The 14,385-nt window shown below is 38.1% G+C and overlaps 1 protein-coding gene across 2 annotated transcripts in view; it reads left to right on the top strand.

Annotated features, from left to right (window-relative positions):
* The window catches only part of LOC147310164 (ankyrin repeat- and BTB/POZ domain-containing protein 3-A), a 264,271-nt gene that overhangs the window by 1,320 nt on the left and 248,566 nt on the right, over positions 1-14,385 (top strand). The gene's annotated exons all lie outside the window — the stretch shown is intronic.

Below are 14,385 nucleotides of genomic sequence, written 5' to 3'. Positions count from 1 at the left end.
GCTTTTTTATCACCTAAATCACCATATGAGTAAAATCAATTTGCCCCCTAAAACAACTTGTTTCCAAAATGGAAATCCACGTGCTTCAGGAACTGTCTAGAAACAAGTGGCTGCCTCTTTAAATAAGCCATAACTATGACTCAACTGGGATGAGGCCTGATGTAGAAAATAATTTTCTTTTCAAAAGCTATCTTCATCTCAAGTTCTGCTCATTTGTTTGGAGGATAACAACACATTTTATTTTATTTTTTCCTAATCTGCTTAGCGTACCCTCTTAAGAAAAGCAATATGACTGTAAACTGTGTTATTATGCTGGGGAATAACCACTGCTTATATTGCTAGTGTAATTCCATACCCAAACAAAAGGGCTTGGCAGTTTTTGAATATTTATTACCCTCAGCTTAGACCTCAAGGCCAACCTCTGAAACAGTATCTTGGTTGTTGCAGCCTCAGAGCAACAGCCAGACTAGACTAGGTATTTATGGTGAAAAAGATCAAACAAGCTCAAACCTCTACTTCTTTGAAGCTATTGTGCTCTCAGACTGTCATTAGCAGCACAGATGTTAATGAGTGTTTTTGATAGACTATAGGAAATGCATTTATGTATCATGATGTGTGTGCGTCAGGATTTTTTTGCACAAGCAGGCTTTGTGTTTATATTGTGTGCTGGCCTTGTTGATAATGCTACAGTCTCACTCCAGAAGGTGTAAGCTGTCAGTGTGGGCTGGCCCTCTTGTTTTCAATGCCCTGAATGAGTTGGCTGAAAGCAGAAGGGAGTTGAAATGCTGTTCTCCAACTGAGAGCCAAACTGGGCTGTGTAATACTGGCCAAAGAATCATAGTGCAACACTTTGGCTAGTTGCTGCAGAAGATTATTCCAGAAGCAATCTGAAGAAAAATGGATATGAGATCGTTCTCACAGATTCTTCAGTGAAGTGAAATGATCTGAAATTGAATGTCATGGATGCAGTTCTTTTCTTTAAAGATGGGAGTCTTTTCTGTCCCCCAAATCCTCACGTGCAGTGTAGTAACTTAAAATGCATCATTGCATCTTCATATTAAAACAGATCAATTCCAAAAAAGTACTGTTGCTATTGAATCTGCAAGCCGCTTGGCATCCACCTCTACACCAGTTGTCTCTGACTTGCCCTATTATCTCCCAGGTGTGTTCACTGACTAGTGGGGAGGCATTGGTTAACGCAGTTTAAAAAATAATTACTTTCTTTCGGCTATAGTAGTCCTAACTAAAATAACATTTTAAAGAAGTTGTAAGGAAATGCTTACACATTTTTAAAAAGCTCAACGTTGAAGCATGCACATTTTTCTTTAATCTGCAGTGATACCAAACACTGAAAAACAGCAAATCCTGTGATTAAGAATAGTCCCAGTTTCATTTTATGTCTGTTTGTTAGATTAGGGTGAGCTTAACTGAGTCATTCATCCTCTTTTTACATTGTTGTTTTTCATCATTTTAATTTTTTTACACAACTGCTTTGTCTTGAAATTGTAAAAACATGAATTCTGTGTAGATTGGATGTTGAGCCAGGCATGCATTCCCTCTGCTCCACCTCTGTGCAGTCAACTGCTCTGCAACAGTGCATGATTTTCTGGTGGTGCAGAGGAAGATATCATTTGGAGTCACACAAAACAGCGTGATGTCATTTTAAAACAGTTATCAAGGCAAAATGCGTAGATTTAAAAAGTACTGTTTTCCCTTCCCCGACCCAGCAGTGTTATTAATCCATTTCAAAGATGAAGAAGACAAATGTATTACTTTGATTTTATGCCAACAAAGGCTGCACTTCGAGAATTATTTAAAACTGAGTCATCAGACCTGCGGCCAAATAATTAACCACGGATATTAATCTAATAATCACTGAGGTGTCTGTGGTGGTTTCTTTTTGGTAGCTTTGGTGACGGCAGTGAGACTGGATGTAGTAAATGGAGAGAGCAGGGGAGGCCTTCTTGTGACCAACATGATCTTTTTGTCTAAAAATTTCACCTAAGGAACAAAAGCACCGCAGTGCCTAATGATTAAACCCACATTGCTCGACACTCCCACTGACCATACGTGACAGCCTCTCTGCTCTGACTAATGAGTAGAGCATAACGGAAGCTTTTCTTCACCTCCTTTATTTCCAGAGGTGCTTGCAGCTGCTCAACCTGCTGAAAATTCTGGATGTTTCCAGAATATTTGCTGGTTAAACAGGCAGTGTGAAAGGTTTGGGAATGTTTGAGCTTATAAGAGCTTTAATTTAACTTGATGACTTTCCACGCTGATAGCCTAACCAACAGTAATTCTGAAACGAGTCACACCTTATATACCCAACTGTTATGGGTGGAGGAGTAGGTGGAGATGGAAAATAAATAAATAAATTAGGGCATCGCCAACTGAAATTTGTCAGTGTCTTTATGAATGATTCATTTCCAAAATGAAACGAGTCATGAATCATTTCTGATGTACTACTTTACATTCAGCGGTTAAAGAGTGGTACATTTTGAGGTGTGTTTTTGTCCAGCCTGTTAGCCCTCTCAAGTCTAATCTATATCTGTGTAATTTGTTTTATTTCAATTGGTTTCCCAAGTTTGGGCAATCAGGGAACACGTGTTTATTCTAACTGACATACATAAACAACTATTCACATTTTCTTTCAAAATACAGAATTGATGCTCCAGACCTCAGAGGGTTAACTTAGCACTCTCTCATACCTCTGTTTTTGGTTATAGCCTACCAACTCCTGAGGAAAATGTGTGACTTTATAGGAAATGGTCTACTGTGTTGAGTAGCTAGTTAATAACTGCTTTATCTGCTCTTTTGTACAAGGGGGATTTTAAGAATACAGCTCTTCCTACTTCTAGTCTGACCAATGCTAAGCTGTATTTCTGCTTTTCCACTATTAAGGACCCACAAAGTCTATATAAGGGTTTCGAAAGGAAGAAACTCAAAAGTGGCCCCAGACAAGACTGCATTCTCTGGGGCTGACAGTTGAGTTTTGCTTTCACTTGCCGCTTACCTTTATTTTCTCTCAGCTTGGTTCACCTAAAAACCAAAATGATTAGCGTGAGGCACTAAAACAACTTGATACAGAGCTAAGTGTTGTCTTATTTTCAGGTGCGTTAACTCTAAACTTAACTACGCTATAACTAAACCACATGTCGGGTAGTTTTCTGGAAGATTGTAGTCTCAAACCAAAGCAGTGAGTAGTCAACAGAAAACCAAAACAGTGATCTTAAACTTGTTTAAAGCTGCAGATTCAGGTAAATCTCTCCTAATTCTTTACAACAAGCTCCCACTTTCACATGAGATTTGCAAAATATCAATTATTGCCACTTTAGCTCTTACCTTAACTACTACACCCATGTGGGGTCCCAATTTTGCCAGCACTTAAATAGTTAGAGTTGATTTAGGTGCATAAAGTGTCATACCTTGTGCATTTTGGAAGGATGACTGAAATTTGAAGTATAACTGTGTGTAACTGTGTACATGACTAGTAAAATAAGGGCACTTCCTTCATTGCTTTCTATGTAAGCCTGGTGCATCAGGTTTCATGGAGAGGCAACTGTCCTATTTCCCTGCACTAACATGGGTTTACCTTAACATTCAATTTCTGCACCTTTTCTATGCCTTCTGTGCCTTACAGATGCCAACTGAAGTGATGCATTTGATGTGTGTTGCACTTAATCCTACATCATTGTGTATCACATATATGTATATTTCAACACATAAAGAGGTATTGCACAAACATCAAATCTAAAACGTTTCTCGATGTTGTCTTGTTACCTGATGACATGTGACGTCAGAAACAAGCAGCGTGGTCATCAGCTTCCCAACCCGCCTGCGTGATGTTTAAATTTGGCATCCTGAATGACTTGATTGTATCTGATTATGTCTGTCATTCGCCGTGACCTTCCCCAAGGAACCAATCCAACCTCCGCAGGACAGATGACACAACATAATGGTATTGCATAGCCTGCTATAGTCTGTCTATTAAATTAGCAGCAGGGTGATGGTTTCCCTCCTTCTTCCCGCTCTGTCTTTCACACCATATTTTATTTTATTTCATTTTCTCATGGTGGGGGGAAGCGGGCTCAGTGTTTGCATATTTGCTTTCCACTGTGGTTTTTAATAAGCTCGACTCATAACCACATGATTTTGGCAAAGCCTTTTGTTGTCCATTCTGTTATTATTTTCTGCCCGTCCTTCCCCTCCTTTGGGAGGGGGGATACTCGCAGATGAGCCGACAGATTGCCATAGTTCTGATGGAGATATGATGTGAGCACCCGGCAAGGCATGCTGGTTGTGATGGAGTTTGATGTCATGGTAATTTCATAAGGCCAAGGGCTGCACCCACAACCCTCCACCCACGTTTCAGCAATGATCAGTGATTGTGAAGTTGTGTGAAGTTGTTTTCCAGGCCAAGATATATTTTATGAACAGCATCCATTTCCCTCCATGTTACTGGCTTATGAAAATATTAACTTTAATTTCTTATGCTTCTAGGTAAATATTCTGATAGGAATTCCACACGTACAAGTCAGCTGAGACCAGCCTGAAATTGTTGTGGTTTTATTACTTGCTCTGTGTCATTGGAGCGTGGATCCCCTTCCATTTTCAGGAAGTAGGTGAATGCACTGGGTCACGATGAGATAATAAGAGGAGTGTGGGAGTAGTGAATGCTTAATGCTGTGAAGGAGTCAAGTGCAGGAGGAGAAACCAGGCTGGAGTGTCAGCTGCAGGAGCTGTTGCTGAGGGGGCATTGGCGCAGGTCCCTTAGAGATATAATTACCATGCAGCTCTCTTTAATTAACACTTGTGCTTATCTGGTAGTCATTAAGATTAGGAATTAGTAACGGGAAACACCAGGGAGCTGGAGAGAACAAAGATGGTAATTCCTCCCATTCATTTTTAATACCCGTTACTCGTAGGCCTGCGTCGGCATGTTTGATCCAATCAGTCTGTGTGGCCGAGATAAAACGGCTCCTAGAAATTCAGACCTGTGGACTTTCTTTGCCTTGGATTCTTATGAAACAAAGCAACTTGTTTCATCACTTGTCCTTGTTGTTAGGTAAGCTACTTTGGGCTGGTCACTTAATAACAAGGTGTCGCTTCAGCGGGTAACTCTGCTTGTTTTATGAATCTGTTGCTTAGCAAATGTAGCCACATGTACTTTTCAAGGTATTTTTTGTAATTACACTTGAAAAAAATAACCATTTTATTGAAATCATATAGATCACATATAGGTTTTATATATAGGTAAAATTAAAAGGGTCACTATTTTACCAGTCGGTGTGCAAATTTTTTGGCCTTTTTTTTCCTAATGAGGTTTTTTTTAAGGCAGTTAAAAAAAGAACATGTTTATAATTTCTAGGCCTGGCTAACTATAGTTTATACTGATTTTATTGCAGACATTTCTTTTACATCCAAAGATGTCAATTAAATTACAGACGTTAATTTAAAATAAGATTTCTATTAAAAAAATGCTCAAAGGCATGGCATCGCGTGAATTGCTAGTTTTGGGATATTTTAGCCTTAAAACAGTCAGAAAACACCTAATAACACACTAATACGTACACCAGAACTATTCGGTTAAATTTCAAAAGATTATGGTTTATATGAATATATGACAACAGCATTCGCAGCATTAACCCCGCACAAGGAAAACTGCTACTTAAGGATACCCAGCACATTCAAATATAACAGCAAAGAGTCCTGACCAAGCATCCATTTTTAATGAGCCATATCGTGGTCATGACCGTTGTGTTGGGTTAAGCCTGTGGCTTGGGAAAAAGTGTAGTTTACTGACAGTTATTGGAAATGAGGAAGGACTCCCTAAGTTTAAAGCCACATTTTTCTCTCTTCTTTTTTTGTATTAGTTTCACTTTTATTTTTTTTATGAATGTAAGCTATAAATCAGAAAACCAAACTCATCTCTGAGGCTTATATCAAAACATTTAAACCAAAGAGTGACTATAAAGCCACTAGGAATTGACTGGATATTATACACGTACATTGTTTTAAATATGAATTTGAGAGCCACATGTTAAATACAAAACTACTTAATGAACATTTCTTTTTTGTCTCAGTATATTTATTGAACTACATCTCGGTTTTCAGTTATATTTATTACTAGAACATCTGTCCATCAACCTGGTAATTATATGATGGTGGATGCCTGGTACAAGCTAAATAGCTGCACCAGTGTTAGCTTAGCACCACGTAAACTAACTCACTAAGGTGTTAGCTAGTGAGCCGCTAAAGTGTTAGTGCTGATTAGCTCTTTCACAAGCAGTATTAGCAGGATAGAGCAAATACTGCCAGTGAATTTATCATAAAAATGATCATAAATGAGCACTAGCTAATGCCCATTAGCATTAGCTATATTTTAACACATGCAGGGCCTTGATGAAATCCAGTAGATACTTCCATATTCTCAGACTCTCCTCACTGTTTGAATAAAAAAACATGATGTTTGTACCGGTAAAGGTAAAAACAGGTATTATAATAAAAATATCTAACATAACCAATATTCTTAGTATGTAAGTAAATAAATAAGGTATCTAGATATATAAGCAAAAACTTGACACCCAAAAAGTGTGAGTGACTCATGTCCAACAACAAATCAAACTGAGTTGATTAGGTAGTTCAGCATTAAGTGGTACTATCTGTTTTCCAGTGTAGCAAAGTGGTTAATGGCTCAACTTATAGTCACGCTGTGTTATCATATATTAACTTAGATTACTGTTTAATGTGCAGCAAAGATCCATGGATTACTGCCTCCATGCTGCAGATGTACGTGAAGTCATGCACACTGCCGTGCATAGACATGTACGGACACGCCTGTAAGATGCTCACCTCGGCTTGCACGTTGAGATGTTTCCATCTAAATCAATCCATCCACAAATAGAGGAGTTTGATAAAACTCAAACCTGATATTTTAATGGGGAGCAGCAGATCGACACAGGAATATTTAACTCAATAATGGGGTCTAGAGACACAAACGACAGTAGTAAAATCATCAGTACTCCCACATTACAGAAGAGGAAACAGGTTTTCTCAGGAATCCTGGTGTTTTGCCAGGCCTTTCACTTTTAATTCAACACGGCAGCTCTTTGTTTTTCTCACTTCTGCTGCACTGGAAATCGTTCACCTTCATGTCATCTGAGGTCACTTGGTTAGGGTTGATTCACATTGTGCAACAGTAATCTCTATTTAGTATATTTTCTAGAACTTAAAAAATAAATCTCTCTACTATCAGAGACATTTAGAATACTGGTAAATGCTCATGCTACAGTGTTGTTTGGCTTCTTCAGGATTCTTATCTATAGATAAGATGCACCTGTATGCCAATTTTGTTTGTTCAGATCTTGATTGTATCGGAAGACTGGGACAAGAAACTCACAGACAGATGGGAGTTTATATTCTAGTAAAGAAAAACATAATTATGCATTAAGAATTGTGTCCACGTTGGACAATTGTTCCTTGTTAGGAAGTGAGGTGACTGGTGGGAGGGAGTTGAGTTGTTTAACGTTAGCCATAACCACACCTTAAGTGTGAATGAAGTGCCAGGATTGATTGATTAACTGCATTGTAATAATTCAAAAGCCACAAATAAGCCATGCAACATTTTATGTCGCAACCAGATTTGAAATCAGTCTCTCATTCATTAATTAAGGCTATTTCTTTGGTAGAACACAGAACAAAAGCATTATGTGCAGCAGAAGTGAAAATAAATCGATATAAAACTCAAACATGGGAACTGCTCTTTTGTTGACTCATGTCATCAGCAATGCTGTGTATTCTAAATCAGTTCTGCACATTTGCATTTGTGGTTAGAACCACTTTATATCTTCTCTATATAGCTACAGCTGTATGTAACGTTTTCTCCCCAGTGTCGACTCTTCCATTATCACACCAAGTCTGTGGTTGTTGTCTGCACATTTTTGATCACACCTTGAGCACAAATAATTTTAAGGGGCTTGGCGCTTCCCATATTTAGAAATTCTTTAGTAAAAAGTGCTATTATTATAGTTTTTATTCCAATAAATATCACTGTTCATTGCTCATTGTTCCATGAGCAGGAAACATGACTTAAGCAAGTGTCCGATTTTGAAAGTCAGACCTTTTTTGCATGAGCCTGACCAGTTGTGAAATGGTTGGTTTTCTGTTAACACTGATGTCATTCCTGGACAGGGAATGAGGATGTTAGTCTAACACACACACACCCCGCGACATATATTGAGTCAGAGATTGTTTTTGTCTTTTGGGGAATTTCTCGATTGCTTGTTGTGCAAGCAGTATCACTTGGGATTATTTTTCCAGTGCTGTCCAGGGGATTTTCTACACATGGACAAAACATTTTGCAACTTTATGTAGTCACACATCAAAAGTTTTGGTAAGAGAGAAAAGAAAAGAGCTGTGTGAATGCACTCTTGAGTTGTTTCTTTAATCAGCTGTCTGAAAACAATTGTGCAATGTAGGATGGAATAACAATAGGTTCCGCAATATATTAATGGTTGGTTTGTGTAGTCATTCAGGACTAATGTTATTGGTCAGATGACTTTTATTGTTCCCGCACCATGTAAGTTGTTTGCAAAAGCAGCAGGCATCAATCACAACATCTCCCCCGTGCCCATTTTCCTCCCTCTGGGTTTATTTCACACAATTACTGCATACTCCTGCAGTTTAACTTGTTCAAGTGTGAAGAAAAATATATTTAAATCAGAAACAAACACACAATCTCCTCTTGTGTGATTGTTCTGAACCTCTCTGCAGGCTATGCTTATATCTCGCTCCAGAGCTTGACTGAAATTTATGTCTTTACTTTTAGGGGACATATTTGTGAAGACAGCTTCTAAGCTTCAAGGCGTGGGGTGGGTGTTTCCCATGGCAATGGCTGACTGACTTATAAAGGAAGCCATAGTGCTGTATAGCCCACAAATCTTGTCAACAAGCTTATCAACAAAGCTCACACAGAGAGGCAAAGTCAAAATGTCACACCTCAGCTAGTCTTTGTTTGTGGGGCGTAACTATCATTCTCAGTTTTTTCGTTCAAAAAGAAATCAGCCCTGGAATTTATTGAATTTATTGAATGAACTTTCATAAAAGTAGAACCTAAATTGTGGTAGATTAATAGATCAAATGATGTTCTTTAAAAAAAAAAAAAATCTAATTTAGGAAAGAAAAGTATTAACCTCTTTCTGAGCCATCTTCCCCATCCACTGTACGCTTACACTTCTCTCCAGTAGATCTGGTGTCCTGTACATTTTATGAGAACCTTTCACAAACAGGAACTCTTTTATGTGTTTCTCCTTTAACCCATCTACAAAGTCTTTTATGTTTTTGCTTGTGGTTATTCTGAATGTCTTCAGTTGACCTCAGCATGTTTGTACCCTCGTTTTAAAAAGCGTCCTGTAGGGCTAGATGGTGGCCGGTCACATTTTTATTCAATGTGAAAACTGAGTAAGCCGATGTTTCCCAGCAGCCCCTGATAAGCTTAGATTACAACAAACTATAACATGATGACTTGGCTTTCACTTGTCTGTCCCTCATGTGGTAGCAGGAGTGATTAAAGGCTCTCTGAGAATCACCAAGACGGGTTTTTCTCGTTGCTTTTCACGCTTGCCCACATTTAAGAAAGATGCAAACTTCACATTGATGAAAACATGTCCAACTAAAGGTGCAATTAGATCTTTGTTCACCTTTGTTTACCTGTATTTAATGCATGGATGAGATTCAATAAGCTGGTTTTAAAGGATCAGAAAAGAGATTAGGAGTTAGCCTTTCTACCAGATGGATGATTTCATCTAATAAAAAAAAAAAATTCAAAGATTATGTCTGTCAGCTGCTGGTCAGTGGTGGCGGATCCTCCTTCACACAGTTTTATGCACACGCTTACTAAGAGCACATAATTTGTGTGCCTGTGTGGAATTGTATAATGCTTGTGTAATACTTGTAAGTTATGTACCAAGAAGCTGCTAAATATACAGTCTGAGTCTTATCTTCAGTCTTACAGACAGAAAGCAGCAATGCCAGCAGTGTGATGGAATTAAATGGTATAGTGTTATATTGAAAAGACTTTTCTACATTAGTGGTCAACAACAATGTTTATTTGTTTATTTATTTTTTAAATATGAGTTTTACTGGTTCCGCTTGTCCTTAAATACCTCGTTGGTGTGACAGAATTCTTCATCTCTAAAGCAATAATAAAAAATTCTATACACACAACAACACTGTGCATCAAATTATGTCCCGACCAATAATGTTTTTGTGGATTGATACTGATTTTAAGGGACTAAAAAACTGCATTACGTACAGCGGCTTATATTCTTTTTAAATGTATAAGCAGTATGTTAGAGCTGGTTTGAAAATTCAAAACAGTGGTGTCACTGTTTATGGACATTACAGCAATGTCTGTCATAAACTAGATTACATCTCACTGTAAAACCCCGATGCTGGCTGAGTTGCAATCTTCAAATCCATCTCAAAATTTGATTACTTAGCCTCTCGGTTCAAAAGCCAATATTTTGGAGTTTGGGATGTAGCCAGAATATCTGGATATCAGATAATGCATACTGAATATCCGGTCCAAGTCCTCTTGTTCCATAAGACAGTCATAGTTTATGAATGCTAACAAAGTAACAGAGCTAAACTGTTGTCAGACAATAGCTGATTGTTTTCTTCTGCATAAGGACTGTTTACCTGAAACTGGTCACAGTCTGCTCATACATGACCCGTCAATACTATTTGACCTCAAGCAACTATAGACAGACAGCAGAGAACGTCCAGTTCCAGTTCAGCATATTCATATGTAGCTGTGATGTCACTCTGCTACATGTGCTGCAGGTGGTGCTGCTAGTATAAGGAGAAATATAAGGGGGGATATGAAGCTGGTGAAGATACCTAATTTACTTTACCTTACTTGGTTTCACTTTGTACTATTTTTTCCCTCAGTGAAATCAAACTATAGAGATATTTCATTAACAAAATGTATTCAACTTGTAAAATCCAATAGAACTGTAGTTAAATCCAATAAAAGTAATTCAGAATATGAGATTTTTCTGATGTGATGTATAATAATGCTTATAGTGAGCCATTTCCTGGTCATTTACATACATACATACAAAATAATTTTTGTATGCTCTAGTCCAGGCTATAAAGTCCCATTAAAAAGTCCTTAAAAACTATCACGTGTCAAAATATCCAGTCTTATTTGTGTATCCTATTTATGCATATTTTAGTAGGCTAATGTGAAAATAAAGTCGAGTCAGTGGAGTCAAGTTTTTTGTTTGTTTTTGTGAAGGTGACTTAAATGTGTCCATTGCCTTCCTTTATTTGGCATTTTTATCAATATTTATGAGCTTTAAATATATTAGTGGAAACAAGAAAAGAAGGGCAAGGGCAGAGTGAAGCTCTGACCACTAAAATGGACAGAGACAAATCGAGCTTCCCGCCCATGGTGCGTGTCCATCCGCAGCCTCCTGTTCCCCGAGCCACAGGGTCTCAGCGTGTAGCGACAGGACAGTCGTGCCATTACAGTGCTCAATTAATGAGGAGCGAGCGCCACATCGCTTTCTGACTGTTCCCAGGTGGCGATGGGAAATTAGGCTCCTTGCTCTGGGGAGAACCATCTGCTTACCACAGTGACGCAAACCAGGCCAGTTGTAGGGGATACAAGGATGTTTGGTGAATTGAGTCTAGGGGAATGCCTCTGGTGACTGAAGACCCACGCTCTAACATATCAACCATCCTTTCTTCTTCTTTTGTTCTTTGAGTCTACAACTAAATCCTGCCTTGACAAGTGCAAACGCCAACTCACACAGCCCATAATAGGAAAAGAAACACCCTTGTTTTGTTTTTAAAGCCCTAAGTTACATAAGCTGTTTCTCTGTGACTGCTCGTCTTTAAAACAGCGACATTGACGTGTACTCCCACTATACAGTATTCTTGAAATTTTAAAGTGAAACTAATGTCCTCATATGGAAGATGTTGCAGCTTTGCTTACTCTTGTGTAGGCAGGGACACTTCCCCCACTGACAAAGCATTTTTTAATGATCATAATATAATAAAATGCCTTTATAATGATAAACATTAAAAGGAAAGCTACGGGGGGAGCTTCAGCTCTCTGTCACTGCACGGTTGTTGGACCCACCAGCCCTGCTTTTCTTTAATTGGACATCTGAGGCCTGTTTTACCCGTATTATTATTTTTTTAGATGAAGACTGATTTATTGCATTTTCAAGTCAGAGAATAAAAATTTTAAAAAAGCTCAACATCAAGATACGGGGCTAAATTTGGCATTTTTGTGAAAGAGTTTGGTGTGAACTACAGAGAATCAGAGTTTTCATATAAAGCTGTGGGTGAATAGGGAAACAGCCACCGCTGCTGCTGATTATGTGGTTACTCACCTGTAATGGCTTCAAAAATGTACCTGGCTGCATTAGCTGCTGGTGACGAATGACTTTTTATGTTTTAAATGTCATGAGATAACGCTAATGTTTCTGGATAGCACTTTAGGGCTGTTAATAATCACTGTGCCGTGCTTGAGTGTTTGCATGGAGCACAAGAGGACATAAATGGCTAATTTTGGTGTTTATGTTTAGGTTATTGATCTGATTCAAGTGGATGGTGTATAAAGACTGAAATGAGTGCATTATGAGATGAATTGCCTGCAGAAGTCTGTGAGAATAAATGAAAATAACAAGAGCTATTCAGTTCCCTGACACTTAAAACATCTTTTAGAATGAAGCTTGTTTTGAAGTTTCGAGAGAAACTGAACTATTGATCGGATGAAATATTAATTTTTGTGTGTGTGTGTGAAACACTTTTTCCCAATAATCGTTCTCACTCGTATTTCAGTTCCTTGCCAAGCTCAGTCCCTCAGTTTATATAGTATCTCTTAAAACATGTCCTCAGTGGCAACTTTCACGATTGCACAATAAGGAAAAATTAATTTACTTATAGGGGAAAAAAAATGTATTTATTCGATTTTGCTATGCCACCTGTCTGGCTGAACCTGTTTCGCGTCATCATATGGCTCTTTCGCCCAGCGTGGTAGACAAGTAGAGGCACAGCGAGGTGTAGACAGGTTGCATCACAGCCCCTCTTTACCAAGTCCTGTTTTACTGCCAATAACCGACTTACTGCGGGCGTGCAGACTGACAAGCAAACAGGTGTCTGGACACACACAGTCACAGTCATGCGCTTGTTGGTATTACTGCACCTGTGGGAGTATTTGGCCACTACAGTGATAGCTGCTACGTGCATATTTTAGCTCATTTCTGAACCTTGAATACATTATAATGAAACTGAAACTCTAGTAAAAGCTGTAAAACAAATATTTTGTCCTGTACTAGATTCTCAGTTACATAATGAATATCTGATTAACTAATACAGCAGGGCATTTACAGTTCTGTGGTGCAGCTGTGGCGCCTACAAAAAGGCATAGGGGATATTTTTGATCCCAAGTGAAAGAAACAAGAATTTTCTTTTCCTTCTTTTCACATCAGCTCTGTTATCTTTGTTCTTTAGATGCCTATTTCTGCTGTAATTAACTTCTAGAGCCACACTCATATATGATCGTTAAGACTAATACTGATACCAATATTTGGTTATTTAAAAGTCTATTTGGCATAGACTGTCTCCTCTTTACTTTTTGATTTTCATTTGTCAGGAGTTCTGATTGTTGATATCAATATATTGGAAAATAGTTAATACAACCAATAAATAAAGTAAATGTGTTGAGCTTTGGTAACTCTAGTAACTCTAAGGTCCAAAGTTTGCTTCAGTTCCCAAATACAACCACTGAAGCTCTACCAAATGTTAAAAAGGATCTTGTGAAGTGTTACTCAAAGGGTAACAATAAAGTGTAATGCTAATGCACTTAAATGTTAGCAGTTAGCTAACCAGCTAGTTGGTATCTAGAAAATATTTAAAACAATTTTTGGCTTAAATATTTCTAAAACACAAGAACAAAAAATCAAAATCAAAACTAAATTGTTATGAAGATTGGGGGGATAAGGAAAGTTGGATTAGTTGTACTATTGCTAGCTACAGAGGTGCTAAATTATTAGGCTAATGTAAACAAGAGCTCAGGCAATCTCTTCGTGCAAATAACAGGATGGTTAAACTGTTCTTGATAACAATACACACTAAATGAGTCAGTCAATGAAGTACAGTACGTGCCCAGTAGCAACAAGTTTTATCATAAAGCATGAAGAAGATATCAAAGAATTAGCAAAACTGCAACTTTGCCCAACGTATCCCCATAAACACGAGATTAGTAGATATTAGGCTGTTGCATGGCTTGTACTACTTGAAACCAAAGAAATATGATCCCAAAGTTAAGCTCCATATCTAAATCGTAGTTTTCCTGACATTAATTCATTT

This window comes from Aulonocara sp. 'chitande type north' Nkhata Bay, linkage group LG17 (assembly GCF_057382095.1).
Source record: "Aulonocara sp. 'chitande type north' Nkhata Bay isolate Kocher_YH1m ecotype deep benthic linkage group LG17, A_spYH_male_GT1.1, whole genome shotgun sequence".
Classification (NCBI taxonomy): Eukaryota; Metazoa; Chordata; class Actinopteri; order Cichliformes; family Cichlidae; genus Aulonocara; species Aulonocara sp. 'chitande type north' Nkhata Bay.
This window is presented reverse-complemented; position numbering and strand designations above follow the sequence as displayed.